Source organism: Cydia amplana, chromosome 9 (assembly GCF_948474715.1).
Source record: "Cydia amplana chromosome 9, ilCydAmpl1.1, whole genome shotgun sequence".
Taxonomy (NCBI): domain Eukaryota; kingdom Metazoa; phylum Arthropoda; class Insecta; order Lepidoptera; family Tortricidae; genus Cydia; species Cydia amplana.
The window spans coordinates 15,946,739-15,961,418 of NC_086077.1; positions in this window are offsets into that span (position 1 = coordinate 15,946,739).

The following is a 14,680-nucleotide window of genomic DNA, read 5'->3' on the forward strand; positions in this document are numbered from 1 at the left end:
TCCTGCGTGCGCTGACCTCATCGGCGCGCCCGTGCACCGTCTGTCACGATACCAGCGAGTGGAGCAAATGCGACAACATTTCTGGGCCAGGTGGTCGAAGGAGTTCATATCCGAGCTGCAGGTCAGGACAAAGTGGACGCGAAATATGGACGACCTAAAGGTGGACACCCTCGTCTTGATCAAGGAAGACCATGCTCCGCCCCTCAAATGGAGCTTAGGGCGAATCACCAAGACTTTCCCGGGCAAGGACGGCGTCTCCCGAGTAGCCGATATACGCACATCCCGCGGCACTGTACGCCGAGCGTTTTCGAAAATCTGCCCGCTACCTACGCATGATGACTAACTTCATCGTCTTATCTTCACATTGGAAGTTGACTCTTCCAAGGCCGGGAGCTTATGTTACGGCAATACCTAAAGCGCATAGAAACGACGGCGGCCCGTGACCTTCAACCTGGCTCGCGCCTAGCGACCCGCGCGCCCATCCCCGGCTGCGATGCACCTACCACGAGTACCATGACGTCACATACATGTTATCGCGTCATGTCACCAGCAGCCAATGAGAAGCATACATCAGATATGTCGTGATCGACAGCCAATGGTGTAGCGGCTCGTCATCCCTGCGCGCACCAATGACGACACAGGATGACACTTACGAATTTGCATATCACTCTCAACTAGCTACCACGTAGCCCATACCTATCTTTTTTGTTGCTCATTTTTATTTATTTAATTTACGTAAAAACAATGTAAAATCCCGAATTAAATGTAGTTAATTCGAAGAACCTGCTGCCTTCGTCATTTCATCAACCTGCCATCCACATCAGCGCAAATCCTGGCCATCAGCCCCAACGTATGTCTATACGCGCAGACAGTGACCAAAAATGAAATGCAAGTGTTTGCGTAAATTGTCTATGTGAGATCAAAAATAGAGATGTAATGTTACAATATATTAATAATCTATACTGGGTCAACCAAATCTTGTTAGTAAATAGGAACAAAAAAAAACTATACTCATCCTTTTCTTTTGGGTGCTAGTACTAGTGTTAGACAAACATAGTATGATTCTCTCTGTCTATGTTTGAAATCAAACAGACCTTTGACACACTATATCTATCTATCTATCTAGCAAGCGTCAGCGATGGCATTAATGTCTCTGCTAGCGATTTTCTTATTGATTGTCACTGTGACATACGAAATTGTATGGAAATTAAATTCTTTGCTTGTGAAATAAAATGACGTCTTCAGTTAATTTGGCCTCCACTGCATTCCAAAATGAAACTCTCCCGGATAGTTGCTCAGTTTTAATTACAAGAAAGCTAAAATTCCATCGATCAATTTCGAGATCAAAGCGTTCGGGCGACAAAGGTGAGTTTGCTTTGAAGTGTCGTCGCATTTAACGAGCCGCCGCCACTGCGGCGCGCACGCGAAACTCGACCTAATTGTAGTGAGTTAATTGCTTGACGGTTCGCTCGTTTCTTTGAGTGGTTATAGCTTTCTCATTAAGTGTTTCTGAGTTGAAATGTTGGAGGTTAGAATAGAAGGAAAAATGAGTAAACTTTCTGGCGTTAGTATGAGACTTGGTTTTTTTTTCCAGCATTATTAATTACTTCTTTACTTAGTTTGAACGTAATTAGAAGACTGAGCCTCGGCATTTACTTACGACTTGTTTTATTGTGCGAAATGGACTACTTATTGACATAGTTCCAGCTTAATAAAGTCTAAAAGGTCTACCACTTAGGCGGTGGCGGTTGGTAAATAAATTATACGCCCCAATTCGAGAAACGCTTACAAGATGTCAAACCGATACGATACTGATCTATCAGTGTCAAAAGTGATATTTCTTCAACAGGGGTGACATCTTATAAGCAGTGTTCGAATTGGGCCGTAAGTATATTATGAGCCATGTCTTTGCCAACTGAGTGCGTTACAGTGAGGCGAGGTGAGGGTAATAGTTTGCTGCAAGCATGTCGTAATTTGAGTGTATCCGCTTGAGTGCAGGCGCCTGCATGCTGCACCCGCTTCCGACATTCTTAGAACTTGACATGAATGTAGTAGTACGAGTAGGTACTAGAAATACATCTTAGGTAAGTATTTCTTAGAACTGAACAAGAAATTATACGTAGGTACAGTGAGCTGCGAAATTACATGGAGAAATAATGAATGCACGCATGCACTTTTACGGCTGATGGTTTTTTTTGTTAGCCTAGTTTAGTGTCCCACTGCTGGCCAAAGGTCTCCCATACCTTCCTCCACTCAACCCTGTCGTTTGTATTTTCCAATCCGGATAAAATGCATCCAAGTCGTCCCGCCATCTCCTTTTCGGTCTGCCTGAACCCCAGCCTCCACCATCGATGGTTCTATGGAAAGCATCACGTGATCATCTGTCATAGAAAGGTAAGCGCCGGAAGCTGCGGCCCGTACACGGCCCGGTCTAACGTGAGTAATCCTTAACTCTGTATGCATCATATACATAGATACCACGTTATCTTTTTGATTGACAGAACGAGATACGAGTTTTTTTTTCAAAGTAGCCGCTGTCTAATCATCATTTCAGCATTTCCGTTGTTTAATTGCTTCACCTACTTCCCTTACCACATGGCGACCCTGCCACGTGCAGTGTCCATTAAACATTTGTAATTATTTTTTCACCACACCAGCTTGGAAAGACTTACTTTGCACTTCAAAAACTGATAGCAAAGTTGCATTTTATTCACATGTGAGGCAAAGTAATCAAATGCTAATTTTGAGTTGTTTTCTTATGTTTGCTGGTAGAATTGACTTTTAAATGATGATTTTGGATGATAAATATTTAAGAGTGGAAAAAGAAACTTATTTTATCAATCAAAATCTGAAAGGAAATCTGAAGGAAAGTAGTAAATTCGGTATGAAGGTGTTAACTGTGTAATAAAATTGGAAGTTTTTCCTTAATCAAAGTTGCTTTGTCACTAATTTATGAACTTCGAGTAACTCCTTACACCTCTGTAAATATACATACGTAGGTACAATACGAAAAATGTGTCGTCTTATTTTATACCAACTTCTATGTGCTAAAACGAATGCATTCTTCAGACCCGACAGTGCGAAGTTGCAACTTGTTTCCGTTGCTGGAGTTACTCAAATTTTCAAGAACTAGAAAGGAAAGTTACACTTTTCCACTTGACATTTCCAAAGTACGCCACCAGCAACAGAGCAATATGTTTTATTGCGAAGTTGGAAACGAAATACGGTCGGTTGGTTTATAATATATATGTCGCAGTAAGATAGATAAAGCCGTTATATAGTTATAATCCTAGGGATATAATTATATGTCGTAACATAGTTATACGAAAGCGATTCATTACTATCTTACTAGGAATATAACTATAATACGTCTTTAGTTTAGTGATATAGTTATATTACTGGATTCAGTTTAGTGAAATAATTGTAGGTAGGAGTGCGGCGGTGCGGCGGAGGTATAGTTATATCCCTAGGGATATAGTTATATGCCGTATAGTACGTATTATAATCATATTCCTAGTAAGATAGTAATTGTAGGTAGGAGTGCGGCGGAGGTCTAGTTATATCCCTAGGGATATAGTTATATGCCGTATAGTACGTATTATAATCATATTCCTAGTAAGATAGTAATAAGTAATTGTAGCAATGTAGTGCGGGGGTGCGGCGGAGTCGGCGGCGGTTACTAAACTAATGTGGTTAAATGGTTATAAATCTGCCAGGGAATAAATGAAAACAGTAAGTATATTCGTTTTTATTTTTATTACAAAATCAACTTTGTTGGTTGCAATTAGTTGTAATACTTTTTAGCAATATTACGTAAAAGTACAGGTCGATTCACGAAAGCTGGCGCGAGATTTCTACTGAGTGACAGCTATTTTCATAGAAATTCTGTCAAATCTCGCGCCAGCTTTCGTGAATCGACCTGTACTTTTACGTAATATTGCTAAAAAGTATTACAACTAATTGCAACCAACAAAGTTGATTTTGTAATAAAAATAAAAACGAATATATGTACCTACTTACTGTTTTCATTTATTCCCTGGCAGATTTATAACCATTTAACCACATTAGTTTAGTCAAATACCGTATTATAATCATATTCCTAGTAAGATATTACTATCTTACTAGGAATATGATTATAATACGTATTATACGGCATATAACTATATCCCTAGGGATATAACTATACCTCTGCCGCACCGCCGCACTCCTACCTACAATTATTTCACTAAACTGAATCCAGTAATATAACTATATCACTAAACTAAAGACGTATTATAGTTATATTCCTAGTAAGATAGTAATGAATCGCTTTCGTATAACTATGTTACGACATATAATTATATCCCTAGGGTTATAACTATATAACGGCTTTATCTATCTTACTGCGACATATACATTTTTGAATACCATTCGAAATACAAAATAATTTTCCATGTACACGGACGGGCAATGCAACCACACCTGGGGGCCTAGTCAAGATAACAAACGTTTATGGAAATAGTCATGTGGCTTTTCGTAGCATCTGTCATCGGATATTTTTTTTCTTTTTGTTTGGCGTTTGTCGATTTACGATTGTCATATTGGCTAGGCCTCCTGCCGCACCATGCATAACTGCTGCCTTAAGTGAAATTCGAAAATTCATTTAATTGTTTACTGTATATACCTATTCCAAGTTAAACTTTTTAAGTAACATCTTCCAAACACGTGAATAAAACCGTAAAGTTTATAATGTTACTCACAACCGTTTAAATTCATTAATTTTCTATAAATAAATCCTGTGAAATTTCGGAAACGCAGTTTATAATTTCTTATTAAAATCGCGTCCATTGAGCTAAGTTTATTAACTAATTTATTACGCATACAAATACTATAGGACGGGATAAGTTCCCTAACGACGAAGTCTCGCAAACAAACTCCGACTCGAGCCCGGCCCACACTCGCACAGAAGAATAGGTACAATACAGAAATGTGACTCGTTATGGACACCGACAATTTTACCGTAAATTGTGCATACTTTTCTCCAGAACTTTATACAAAATTAGAAAATTAAAATATATTTTTAAAATTATTATATTATTTAATTTTTATATTGTGGTATGTTGATATTATCATCAAAGAGTAAAGTACCTAAGTATAAGGCTATCATGTTGTAACACTTAAGTAAATGAGGTTTTAGGCCAAACAAATTAGATTTTTTCGTAGAATTATTCCCAGCAAGCTGGAAATCGTTTTATTACCTTCATTTGGTTCTGAATGCGTGTAATCCTAGTTTGCTCCATCCCAGGACGTGTGCATACAATTTTTATTATTCAGTCTTTTGCTTGTAGATCGATAACCGTACGGTTCGATCTGAAATGTACCTTATATGAATTCGTAGTCAAAGTTGTAAAAAAATTGTCACCATTTTGAATTTCTTTATTTTTTAGTATGATCATGTTAAAAATCCGAAAACGCCTTTTCACCAGTGTCTGATCCACCAAACCTTATTGGTAATTGATAGTGGGTTCCTTCTACATCGAGTGGTTTGGCAATCCAGGGTTTTTTTTGGACAGAATAAAAATATTTGGCGATACAAAGTCGAGCTACTGATAATATCATCCTGCGCCCCGGGCACTCATAATAAAATAAATTAAATCCCTCTCAAATTAGCCCGACGCCTGCATAAATATTTACTCTGTTAATTGAAAAATTATCTAACGGAAATGGCGAAACAGAGATTTTCAGTTCGTTGTTGCGAAGGAGTGTCAGTCGTTAGCGGTATTTGTGTTTTCTTGTTAAATACTCGATTGTTTTCGAGAGAGGCTACCTTTGTCGGATTTGAGAATGATTAAAGTTAGATTGTTAATTAATAATTTAAAAAAAACAACGGGGTGAACTCCGGGAGTGCCGGAAGAAATGAAAACTCAATGACATTGTAACAGTTTTTCGATCAGGTCACGTGTCCGTCTTACGGTCACGTGACCTGTCGCGAGTTTATCATTTTTTCCCCACCTCAAAAAGTGCACAGCGCCGCTAAAGAAGTTTTCACTTCAAAAATCACTACAACTTATAAAACAAAGTCACCCGCCGCGTCTGTCTGTTTGTAAATAGGTACATATGTATGTTCGCGATAAACTCAAAAATACAGAACGGATTTTCATTCGGTTTACACTTGCCAATAGAGTGATTCTTGAAGAAGGTTTAGGTGTATAATTTGCTAAGGTTTTATGAAGCCGATGCGGGTGCGGGTGTACATATAGCCTCCAGTATTGCAGCGTAATTAACCACAGGGAAGTAAAATAGACCATACGGTTTCTATTTACTTGGGCGGACATGTCAAGATCCAAGTAGTCGCAAAAACACACTACATAAACTCAATTATCTATAGTATCAGAGAGTCCTCAACGACCTTAAGGAGCCTCCTTAAACCGGCTAAACTCTTCCGAAATGCTTTCAAAATATTACTGACGCAATTTGAAATAACAAGCTAAAACGTGAAAACAATTTTCCCCTTGAATCGAGGGCCTGTCTGCTACAGACAGACGTAGAAATATTTCTGATTATGATTTGTATTTTTCAGTAAATGGCGATCATTTTAGCCTGGGGCACAGAATATTTGGTACAGAAGTCTCACTATTACCACTTAATATAATACAACTGATGTTTGTGACCTTGAAACATGCTGTTCTCCGCTCTCTAGGGCTGTCAAGTTTGCCCAAATTTCGTTCCCAATTCTGTCATTACGAGTAATATGTATGTGATTATTTCAATAATTAGTTACTATTGAATATTAGAAATACTGCAAAATTATTCTAGTAAATGTTTCTTAAATCCGATTAAAAACTGACTCTAAATTGATATTAAACGCTCAGAAAACTTTGTAATTTTAATTGATGTACTGGCTCGGAATAATAATTGACCCACAGATTTATTCATTTATTCATGAATATTCACTTCATTGAATAAGGAGTGGCTTTGCTTCGTTATTTCGAATACTTTGATGAATAAAAGAGCTTAAAAACGATTGAGCAGTTTTAATAAAGTGAGAAATGAATGACAGTTACGTTGATGAGGGGGTGGAGACACTGGAGACGTAGTCTAGGAGAAGGCGCGGAAAAAAATATTTTCGCTACTTAGGTATAACAGTATTTCGATATTTTACCTACTCATTCAGATTTTCTTGAAAAATTGCACTATTAGTAATTAGTAGTAAGGAGTAAAAAAATACAGTAAAAAGTAAATTTTTTCACGTTGTATTTTTCCGGCACTGAAAGCTAAATAGCTTATCTTGGAAATCCCCTAGAGTGTGAGTGTCGCTTACGTAAATTTTAGCTGTTAATCCAATTTTTGGTACCCTACAATGTTTTCTGACTTAGGTAAAATTGTCATTGTCAGACCAAGAACCAACTTTTCAGCCATTTCAGAAATATTATTTCGTAAGCGTCACTATACTGCGTAAGGGTAACATTCCATTTCTGGCCGCAGCTGCACTACTGATGGTACTGAACGCGTCGCTGTTACTGTCAATTTCCATAGTAAAATGAACAGTAGTGCAGCTGCGGTTGGAAATGGACTGTCACCTTTTGGAATGACAGCGATCGAAACTGACTTATCTTACATATATTTTATTGAATCTACTTGACGAAAAAACCGACTAACTCTTGGCCTATCATAATATTGGGTTTTATGACTCGCGAAGAATCGTTTGATATTTCCGAGTTTGGAATTGGAATTCCATTTAAAAGGAAGCGATTTGTAGAAATTGCAATCCGTGGCTAATGTTGTAAATCTTCTTTCTTAACCTCATAATTCTCTATGGCTATTTTGCGAACTTGATCCTTATTTTGAACGTAACAAACTTGATTTTTCTATGGTATGGTTGGGTGAGATGCGAGGTTTTTGTAGTTAGTTTTAGATTGTTTGTCGTGATTTGACGGGGACTGATTGTAAATGTCCAATTGCTATGTCGAGTTGTTTGTGGCAGGACTAGGAGGATATAAACCAAACGGAGTAGCCATTAAACAGGCGTTTCCCTCTGTCGAAACTCTATAGCGAATGGTAATACACATTGTATGGACTGACATTTATCTGACATAGCTATTTTTACGTTACGTATACATTTGACGTGCCCCTCCTCGAAAAATGTTTTGTACAGAAAATTATAGACAAGGCGTCTCCATTTAGTTATATCCTCCAAGTAGCAAGATATGGATCTATTTGTGAAAGCTTTAATGAGAAGGGTGTATCATTGTCTGACAGATAATTTCAGGTGCTGTTTAGTGATTAGAGAAAATTAGGGTGTCTGCAGAACACAACTTATGTAAATCCATGATACTAGTAAACCAATCTTAGAATAAGCGGAATGGTATTATTTCGGTTTAATGTTTATTGTACATACTTACACATTAAAGTTCCAATGATGAAATTGGAATTTTCTTAAATAAAAAATTCAGAGCAAAAGTTAGCTATTATAAAAAATACATCACAATAGGAGTAGATAATTTAATTTTCTTGAACTGTATTACCTCAACTATCAGAAAAATCTCGAAAGCCGTCTAAAGGACAGCATTAAAATGCAAAGCCCGACTTTAAGTGGATTCTATCCACCAGAAAAAGAATAAATCTTGCGTCTGTCTTATTTACTATGCAGTGTCTGTAGCACGTTAATTTATTTGGAAAAGACAGCTCGGAAAAATGCTAAATGGTTCTGCTGCTATTTGGAATACGTTAAAATGAATCGAATGTCAATCAATCACAATCAAACTCAAAAATCAATCTCTCTTCATTCAAAATCATCTTTTAAAAGTCAATTCTACCAACTAACATAAGGAAACAACTCAAAATTTACATCTGATTACTTTGCCCCACATGTGGATAAAATGCAAATTTGTCATCAGTTTTTGAACAATCATGGGAGTCTTTTTACTTACCAGCTGGTGTGGTGGTAAAAAGTATGTCTCCTTTTTGCTAAATTACTCTTAAAAATATTTAGTAGGTAGGTAAAGTAATTACACCCGACAACTAAGTAGGTGTAGAGTCTATTCGGAAAGAGAAGAGTCGTGGAATGTATGGGGCCCAATACATTCCACGACTCTTCTCTTTCCGAATAGAGTCTAGGCATGCAAGTGAAGTGCTCAAAATGACATTCGAACTTGTAGAGAGAATTAGGGCTGTGTAGATAATTTTGGGGTGTTATTCTGCATAGTTACTAGTGCTACTGTTTCTTTAACCACTACTCTTTCAAATCGTCACGAAATACATTTAATTGGAGCGACGATAGTAAAATGAATGTGAATTCCTCCGCATTACAGCGAAAACCTCCCAAACTAAGCTCACTCATAAAACATCTTGATAAAGTAACTTTTACAGTCTACTAGAACACTAGCGCCGCAAAGGGGGAGGCCGGGGCAAAATGGTGAATGGCTAAAGTGGGTACTGAATAATATTCGCATTAAACCCCCTTTAGTGGCGTTCCATCGACTATCAAGCGTTGCTCAGCATCTTTGCGGGCCTTGGAATGACGTCATTAATGTTAGAAGCCATTTTTCCCCCCTCTACCCGCTCTACCCCCAGCTCGGGGATTTATTTTCTTGAATATCGTATTGATTTTGTGCCTTAATTTGATGCTTCGCCTATTTCTAGAGTTGCCAGATCGAAATGCGCTATTATCGGGAATTCATATCAATTTTTCGGGATTTTGGGACTTAAGTCTGAAAAAAAAACATTCAAATTACGATATTTTACATTATTGGCACTACATTAGCTGCTCTGCCCATAGACGTTTTTATATAAAAATAGTATAAATTATTTGAGATCTTAAACAAACAAAAAAAAGTCTTCTCATTATCTACCTATATTATCATTTATCATACTTATACATATTAGGTAGGTATCAATAATAAAAAAAAAATATGTAACTAATTTATTTCTTGGCTTGCCCTTGCCACATGTATTTTATGTTACTTTTTACCGATTTTACAACTTTTTCGCCTTTTTCACTACTATTTAACGTGAAGCTGGTTTTCGGGACAATTTTCACTTTGTCGGGAATCGGGAACACATGCAAAAAATCGGGAGAATCCCGCCAAATCCCGACCATCTGGCAACCCTACCTATTTCCTATATCACATTACTTGTCTGATGAACGGAAAATTTGAGTTTGTCCTCGGGATTTTTTATTTATTGAATCCGACGCCAGTAATGCTGCCAAGTGGAAATATTTGTGTTTATTGATTCCATTACAAAAAGTCGTATAAATACGTTTACATGAAGTTATACACAAACACGTCCGTACGCCGTACACAAAACAATATATGACTTAAAGTGTCATTCAATAGAACTTGCTAACTATGTAAACAAAAGTTATTAGTAAATTGGCATTCAGTGTCAAGTTTAGTATGGCGGTTTGTTTACATAGTTAGCAAGTTCTATTGAATGACACTTTAGAGTGGTTTATTTAACTATACGATAAAAATATAAAATATAGAAAAAAACTCTGCGATAGATGTGTCAAGTCAATTTTTTATTTCATTTATAATAAGAAAATGTAAAGTGCCGTCATAATTCTTACAAAATACCTCCAACGAACCTTCAAGAATAATAATTTATGCCTTCTAAATGCGAATAAGTTACTGTAAGGTGAATGTTTAAAACATTCAAGGCCAAGATGTCAAGCGCCTCGCCAAAATGAAATTCAAACACGAATCTCTACTAAGGTTTTTTATTAAAATACGCCCCAAATTATGTCCCGAAATGAATAAATTTGGGCCTTACCCCCCTTTCTTTATGACGCTCTTAGGGTTTTAATAAAAAAAGTCCACGGCGGGTAAATTTTATTTATTCGCTTCTGTTTTCCGTGTTCCTGATTTTATTGCGTTCCACCATTTTGTTTCAGCCGTTCAGGTGAATTTACAAGCTTTTTAGGAGTTTGTTTGAGTGCAAAATTTACGAGACTTTTTAAAGATCTTTCGGCATCAAAAGTAGCGTATCAGTATGCGTCAAAGATTATTTTGAACACTTCGCCCGCTTAGCAACTATTGCTACTGTACATATCTGCATGCTTCATTGAGAGTGACTACATGTTCGCCCGCCGTCCGTAATCGAATGAAACGGGAACTAGTTTCGGCCTCGTGTTCTACGTAACGCGACTGACGCTCATGTACTCAAATGGCTTAATAAAATCATGTGCAGACCAAAGACTAATAAAATAGATGACGCGACGCTATGCGCAAGTTTCATTTATTTTGCTAGGTTAAGCGTCACACGTCTCCTAGAAACCTCCCCCCAAGCCGGCTAGTCACCGTGGGGGAAAAAGACCACAAACTAAATAACAACAACAAAAGCAACACCAATAACAACATTAATAAATACAACAGAATAAAATTTAGAAATCAAGGTAAAACATTGTAAAAAATCTGCACATGAGCTTCGAACTGGATTGAGTTGAATGAGGCCTTCACCCAAAAAGGGTGAAGTCATCACTAAGCAGAAGAAAATAAATATATAAACACATACAAATGTAAACCAAACTTAGTAAAACTTAGTACTTAGTATAGTATAGTGTAGCTTTATTATTATTAAGCATCACACGAACCCGTTGTTATAGCGTCGGTTCGTTTCGGTCGGACACTAATAACTAGCAAATCGTTGTTTCGCCAGATTCAAAACTTGCGTTGTCTATTTCCACAAATCTTTGGCTTCGGCGTAATAAAGTGAACTCTGCTAACAGTTCCGTGAAAATTCTTTGTCTATTTATAGAACATTATGGAACGGAAGTTTAATAAGTAGCGACATAGGAGAGACAACAAAATGAAGTTAGTGAATTTTGTAACCATGTCTCTACTAAGTTGTGTAGTAGTTTATATAAACCAGCCTTTATACGTCCCACTGCTGGGCACAGGCCTCCTCTTGCGCAAAGGGCTTAGGCTATGGTCCCCACCAGTGGCGTAGCGTGGATCTCGGCCGCTCGGGGCGGATGAAAATTTTGCCGCCCCCTAGCTTACGTATTTCAATATAATAAGTGCGACTGAAATAGTTCAATTATTTATGCGATATTATTGGTATTTATTCTGAAATTTTGCCGCCCCCCCCCCCGCCCCCACTACGCTACGCTACTGGTCCCCACGCTGGCCCAATGCGGGTTGGGGACTACCTATACCTTTGAATTTCTTCGTAGATGAATGCAGGTTTCCTCACGATGTTTTCCTTCACCGAAAAGCTAGTGGTCAATATCGAATGATATTTCGTAGGTACATAAGTTCCGAAAAACTCATTACAAGCCAGGATTTGAATCCGCAACCCCTGGATTGAAAGTCGGACGTCAGATCCACTCGGCCATCACCGCTCCGTTAGTGTTTTAAAGTGTCATTCTATAGAACTTGCTAACTATGTAAACAAACCGCCATATTGAACGTGTCAAAAAATATGAATTTACTATTGACTTTTGTTTACATAGTTTAGCAAGTTCAATAGAATGACACGTTAAAATGATTTGGAAATAGATATCAAAAGTTTTTAATAATTTAATTTAATTTTAATTCATTGAAAATTAAGTTTCCAATTAAATAAACCTTACATTGCGATATTTGCGACGCATTTCCATTTTACCTGCTTGGGAATATTCACCGGTTACTAATAATATATTACCATTGTTAACGGCCAGTATTTTCCCACTAAGGCTTAGGTTGGAAGGTCACGTGGCAGGCACATTCGTATAAACTAGTGCCTACTCCAATTCTTTTGATTAATTGCCAAGCGGACCCCCGGCTCCCATGAAAATTGAAGATGACGCGATGTTAACAGTCAGGATTTTTAGAACCTAGTCAAACTTCCAGTTGTAGGTAGCCTCTTAAGTATGTTGGTAACTTCTAGAATTTTACCCAGAAGCTTCGCAAAAGTTATTTTGCACAAAACGAGCCATGAATGCACGACACCCCGATTTCCCGACGTGACACATTACGGCCATTTCTCGCGACATTCTTAAAATTTCCAAACTGTCACGTCGGCCATTGTCGCGACGTTTGCTATTGCGATCACGTTTTTCACAGAAATCTCTAACTCACCGTCTAAAGAGCTTTCCTACGGTGATATAGCTCATCTTTTGTGGTACAAGTTATTGGTTAGAGCGTTTTACTTTTTTTTTTCTTAATTTAGGTTTTATTTTTTAGTAAACCAAACATATACAATTTGAGTAATATCGTACAGTGAAAAAGCTTCATAAATTATTTTAAAACCTGAAAGTTAGAATACTTTGAAGAAAACAGGAACAATTTTTAAGTAAGTACAGTACATCCATACAGATAATTTAGTAATTAACCAAAGCCTAATAATTTAATTTATTGTTCGATCCGATATCGGGTATCGGATAGAAGAAAAACGTATAGCATCTGTGTATATGTTTATTTATTCATTGAAGAAGTCGTTATTGCTAAAAACAACAACGCAAAAAAGGCGGACTTAATGCCACAAACACATAACCCCTAGTGTAAATATTATTCGATAGCATGACGTGCGATCGCGTTGCGTGCGTGCGTTGTCTAATTTTGTAACAGCGCGCCAAACGGGACGTTTTGGAAACTCAAAATGACTTTCGTTGTTTTAGTCCCTGGTGCAGACTTAATTATACGGCAAATGATGATGATGGAATTTCCTTTTGCAGAGTTGCTCCTTTTGACTCACAGATTGATTTAGGAAGGGGAGCCAATCGAATTTTTCATGCAAAATTTTGACTTCAGGGGGGGGTGCCCCCGAAATTTGTAAAAAATAAAGTTTTGCTATTTGGTCAAGTTTGGTATCATTTTCGTGTAACTCAAGGATGCTCAATTCATTTCTGATATTTAATTTATATGGTTTCATATAAATAATTTAAAAAAAATGAAAAATAAAAATTTGCTATTTTATTTTTTTCGGAATAAATGCCAAAGACTTCCTTATTTTAATATATACACAAAAAATAAATTTTTTATGAAATAGCCCTACTATTCCTCGTTATAAAAAGTATACACATGGAATATTTATTTTATAAAAAATGTAAAGAAAAAAAAAATAAAATGTAGACCTACTTTCGACACAAGCTCACCGAATAGTATACAACGATGTATGTTACAGCTATTAGAATTACGGCGTTTGATGACGATGAGATTCCTTTTAGCATAATGAGTCCTTGGAAGCCTTAGATCATTTTAGGAAGGAGAGCCACCTTGATTTTTGGTGCGGTATGGATGAAAGGGTGGGGTGTGATTTGTCCCATACAATCATAAAGTTATGAAAGCACCTGTTTAGGTTTCTGCACCCCCTTGACGTCAAAATTTTGCATCAAAAATTCGATTGGCTCCCCTTCCTAAATCAATCTGTGAGTCAAAAGGAGCAACTCTGCAAAAGGAAATTCCATCATCATCATTTGCCGTAAATCGCACTTTTTTGTCGTGTGCGCCAGGGACTATTTGTGTGTGACAGTGAGCGCTTGTTTTAGTGTCAAATACCGCTTGACACTGTTTTTCATGTCACTCTTGTAAACGAGTTCTTAAGGCCTACTTACAGGATACATTTTCAACCTCGTAAAGGTGACAGTCCATTTCCAACCGCAGCTGCACTACTGTTCATTTTACTATGGAAATTGACAGTAAAAGCGACGCGTTCAGTACCAGTAGTGCAGCTGCGGTCAGAAATGGAATGTTACCCTTAGACCCAGCGCAATTTTGGC